General features: G+C 46.3%; 1 pseudogene; it reads right to left on the reverse strand.

Moving 5' to 3' along the window:
- Positions 1 to 783: 783 nt before the first annotated feature.
- LOC125111561 (programmed cell death protein 2-like) lies at positions 784 to 3,532 on the reverse strand (annotated as a pseudogene).
- Between the last annotated feature and the right edge of the window lie 1,775 nt (positions 3,533 to 5,307).

A 5,307-nucleotide genomic window follows, 5' to 3' on the forward strand; every position in this document is an offset into this window, starting at 1 on the left:
AAAAAAAATTCAAGCCTTGCTTTTAAACCCAGCTGAAATCTTCTATTCTCCAAAAATCTATAACTAATAACACCCATCACAGGTTCCCTGGAACCTTACGGCTGTCGTTGTACATTCAGAGGTGGCTTTCTTCTCTATTTTGTATCTTCTCTAATTGCCATACTGGGTTGTACACTACTCCGAAAAAGGAAGTGTCCTTTTTCCTCTCTCTCTTTCTGGTAGTTTCAAGCCTTGGGTTTTGCACCCAAAGGTAGACACTTGCCATTCTCACTGTGTCTCGTCTTTATTACATACATCTATAATCATCTGCCTTTTGTAGATGAAGAAACGGAGGCCCAGAATAGTTAAGTAAACTTTCCAAAATCACACAGCTCTTAGATTGCAATGCCTGGATTTGAATCTGGACAGGTAACATTTGGAGCACTACACATGTGGCCTGCACGCTGAAGAACCACCACCTGAGCTGACAAACCCAACACTTGGGCCTCTCTCACGTGAGAGACAGTTATGTATGAAGCTGTGCTTTTTTTCCTACAAAAACTCGATATAATTCACAAATCTTTATAAAGCAGCAAAACACTGTATTGGTTACCCAAGGCGATGCAAAGGTGACTATTCATGGGAATCACTCAGAAGTAAATACACAGATATAAAAATGCGTATCGCCCAATTAATTTTGTTGAATCACTGAACGAATAAACTACTGGTTGAATTTCCCTGGCTCATCTGTCAAGGCACTCACCTTCCCTTTTATTAAGAACATAAAACATGCATTTGAAAAGGCCAGTAGAAGGAAAATCCCCCTTGTCTGGACTCGGAAGAGGCGACGCCCCAAATCACTCACGAGAAGCGGTCTTGATGCAAACAGCAAGAGGATTTTTATTCCAAGCGCGCTGGGGCCCACAGTCGTACGCCGCGCAGGGGTAGAGGACTGCAGCGGCGAGTGCGGAATCGGGACAGCTTTTATGGGGTTCACAACAAAGCCCGAGCTTCGCAAACCAATCATTTTAAAACATCGAGAGCCCGCGCTCCGTGGGCCAATCATTTTAAAACAGCTCCGGAGGTCCGCATTTGCGCGGGCTCCTGGGCAGAGGGACAGATTGCAGTTGAGGTAGGTCACCAGGGCTTTCGATGTGTAATCATTTCTTCTATGGCGCCAGCAGTCTTACAGAATCCAGATAAGCGATTAGTCAGCTCATTTCCTGTTACCTTACTTAGGCCAGGATCACGCACTCAAGGGCCTATTTTACATCCTTTCACCTAGTTTCATACAGAGAGCAGGCCCTGGAACAGCAAGAAGTGTGACCTTCTACCTATTTATTGGCAGGGAGCAGGGTCTGGAATTCGGGGGCATCTAGGGCTTTTTAGGAAGCTGGAGTTAGGGCTCTTTACTACCTTCTTGGGGTCTTGGAGGGTTAGGCTGCATTTTCATCCTTTCACATTCATCAAAATAGATGCTCTCATTAAAAAGAGCACAGTCCAATGAGAACACATAGTAAAAGAAATGCAAGCTTTAATCATCATCAAAACATGCCCAGGTAAATGCATAACGCTTACCAGATATAAGCTTGTTCAAAATATGCTTTTCTTTCCATTTGGCTATTATCTTTCCTTCTTTCCAGGATACCGCAGACCTTCTCAACGCTCCTATTACTTCCAACGTCAAGTTCATTCTACTCCAAAGCTCCCCTCTGTCTCTCTCAATTCTTTCTGCTGTCCTTGTTTTGCATCGCCAAGGTTCTTGCACCCGAACTGGTAATTGACCCTTTGTCCTCATCTTTGAAACTCTCTGATTCAGAAAACTTCCTTCCTGGTGAGACCTTTTCCATTTCATAAGCGTCCTCTAAGGAAGCCAGGTTCTCTTTCTTCGGAACCTTTATAAGTCAGCAAAAACAACCAAACACATTGAAACACAATCAGACACATTGAAAAGGACGTGTAGGTGGATTCTCAAGTGTAACCCATTTGCAATGTGCTGAATTCATGACCCCGCGCATCCGAAGGGTGTACAACCTGGAAACTCTTCCAAACTCGGTAGACTGTGTGTGTATGTGTGTGTGGTGGTTTTTGTTTGTTTTCTGACACACAACCCATTTTTATTGTAGAAAGAAATATAAGTAGAAATGTTTTGTCACTTAGTCCCGCTGTTGAGACCAATTCACATCTAGTGTTTATCTTTCCAGATTATTTTTGGACACATACACAGGTATAAATGTTCTTATGAAAATACAGTTGTACTAAGAAGACCTGCCTATATCTTCTTTGATCTGTATATAGGTCTGTATCATTAAGACGGCAGAGCCTCCTACCGACGGGATGCACCAAAATTGACTTCCCTGTCAGTGGACATTTTTGTCTAATCTAAAGACACTGTAAACAAGACCTAAAACATGATCTTTGTGTGTCTCTAGCACAGCTGTTTCCTTAGGATAAAGTCCTAGAAATGCAACTGCAAGGTCTAAGAGATTATGAATATTTTTAAAGCTTTCCAACATTGTCTTTAAACTGTATCTAGTACGTGCTGGTTGCAAACAAATTCCTCTGTGTAGCCAGTACCTAGTCCAGAGCTTTCAGCACAGGTGAAGAAGGCCAGGATGCCCCAATCAACACTCTGCCCAGCCTGTCAGCCTTCAGCTCGTTGAGCAGCTGAGGCATGACCTGTTCTGGTTCAAGGGATATTTTAAACTTCTGGAAAATTCCATCCTCCCTAGAGTCATGCTTTGCACAGAATCCAGTTCTTCCTCGGGTGCTTCACCCATGCTCCCTACAATCTCTGATTCATCTTCTTTTTCTATAGCTTCAGGCATAATCTCATCTTCTGTTTCTATTACAATTTCAAATTCTGGGAAAAAGCAGTTCCCGTCTGGAACTGTACTGTCCAAATCACCTGCTTGTGTCCCAATCTGCAGTCCCGTGCCTGATGCTCCTTACTGCAGAAATGTGCCTGGTGACATCTGGAACACGTTTGGGGGACCTCGACAGCCACAGACCCTGCAGAGATGAGCCCCAGACTTGCGCTGGAGGCTCAGGGAGTCTCCTGTCGCTGGGGGAGCTCAGAAGGTGGTTCATACGAGTAGAGTTGTTTCTCCTGGGGAGCCGATGTCTAAAAACACACGGCAGCACGGCGTCTGGCAGCAGAAGAGGAAGAGGCGGTGGTGAAAGGCAACGACAGCGGTGCCAGGCAGCGGCACGTACAGGTGCAGGGGGAAGGACAGCGGGCGGCCGCACAGCGTGCAGGCCAGCTCCGTGGGCCCCGGCAGCCCAGCCTCACTCAGCCACGCAGCCCGGCCCCCGACCTTCCTTGGGAAATGCTCACTGCGCAGCCGTCCCGCCCCGCCCCCCCTCCCCCCCCGACGCCGCCTCCACGAAGCCCACCTTGGCCTCCCTGGTGCAGGTAGCTGCCATGGGCGCAGGCAGCCAGTCCAAAGCTCGGTAGATTTTGAACCTACGGCAAGAAACTTGCCATCTGGTTTTGGCAGCGAACACTTTTGGAGAAACCCAGCTTTCCACTTGCTAAATCAGGGAAAACAAGGTAGAGGAGGAAAAGATGGAATTCAATCATCACTGGGGGATTTCCAGAAAAAGAAATAGTAATCTCTCTCCCCCATAAAACCCTTAAACCACATTATGATGAAACTGAATGATTAGCAGCAATCTTTCAGATTTAAAAATCAGAGAACTGATCACTGAATTGGAATAGTAGCCCCTTACTATTTAAATCAAAATTGCTAGAGGCTGAGCTTTCAAGTTTAGGGCTTTATGTTAATAAAATTAATACAAACAAATAAGGTTAATATCTGCTTATTACGTAGCTCCATATATAAATGCATGTTTTGACATTTAAATGATTAACATCTAGAGCCTTGGGTATAAATGCATATTTAGGTTCGTGCAAGGGTCACATATTTAGCCAGTATTGTTGATGAAGTATTTTTTGTCCTAGAAGAATGCTGCTGAAATAAGAGATGTTTTCACATTCAAAAGAAATGCAAATATTTACCTATTTGCTGCTTTTATGATACCAAAAACCACCTGAAGGGCTACTTGCTTTCAGTGTCCTCATCTTCTAAGTAAATTGTGTTGACAGTGAAAATCCTCCCACGACTCGCTGTGGATCTGAAGTTGCAGCATGGGTGGAGGGTGCGTGTCTGTGCGCCACAATGTGCATTGCTCGTGTGAGATCTGGACTCAGAGACAGTGTCTGGGGGGCTGATAATACCTGTCCTGTCCACCCAGTGACATCCACCTCCTCCTCTGCCCAAGGTCAGGTCACAGCCGGGACCTCAGCGGGGAAGACAATGCATGTGTGTGAAACACAGTCTCCCGACAAAGTTACTCCAAACATCCAGGTCCTTTGATAACCTGTTATCTGATCGAGACAGCTGGCTGCATTTCTCCAAAACAGTCGGCACCTACAGGCTCATCAGCCTAACTAGTTGACCAGCACGAGTTAACTCCCCAGCGCCGTCCTGGGCATGTGGGCTGTGTGCACGTCACTGATGAGGCCGACAGGGGCATCATTGGGCCTGTGTTCACAGAATGTCACCTCCGGGCATCAGGTGGCCCATTCTGTGTTTGTTCTAAACCCCACATCAGTAATGATCATAAGTTAATTGTTCCAAGGTCCCTTCGTGAAGGTTCTTCACAGCCTGGAGATTGCGACTTGATGAAGTAGCTGGCTGTCCCCACGCTTCCCAGACAGTCAGCTTATTAGGAAGATGTCCTTGTCACCAAAGGCTATTTGCTTTCTGCAGAGAGGGCTGTGAGCTCCTCCTACCCTCGCCAAGGGTAAAGGTCCCCCAGGGGAGGCTGGTGTGGATGTCAGGTGTGCTCCAGGGAAACGGGTCACGCTTTCTGACGTTGACGGGAGGGTTGAGGTAGAAAAGACCAGATGGGTGATTTCCTTCTGTGGCTCTGGAAAGTCCAAACAATAATAGTAACACCATTTTCCATATTGTATCTGTTGGAATTAGGGTCTGCTGCATGGGACAGAAAACCCAAATTGGCAGTGGTCTCTACAGCTTAGGTGTGTTACTTGTCCTGCCTGTAAAATCAATCCAGAGGCAACGGTGAGGCCATGGATGAGCCTGCTCCCCTAAGTCTTTAGGATTTATCCAGCCAACACCTCAGCTATCCCCAGAAGGTGTCCCGTAACCTCAGAATCCTAACCAAATGCCAGAGCTCCAGCCATCACAGCCATTGTCCAGAGAGGAAAAAGGTGGCCCTTGTCCCTGTAAAAACACTTCCTATGGACTGCACAAAACACTCCAACTTACATTTTCTGGACCAAAACACATGGTCACATTT

Source organism: Phacochoerus africanus, chromosome 1 (assembly GCF_016906955.1).
Source record: "Phacochoerus africanus isolate WHEZ1 chromosome 1, ROS_Pafr_v1, whole genome shotgun sequence".
NCBI classification, from domain to species: domain Eukaryota; kingdom Metazoa; phylum Chordata; class Mammalia; order Artiodactyla; family Suidae; genus Phacochoerus; species Phacochoerus africanus.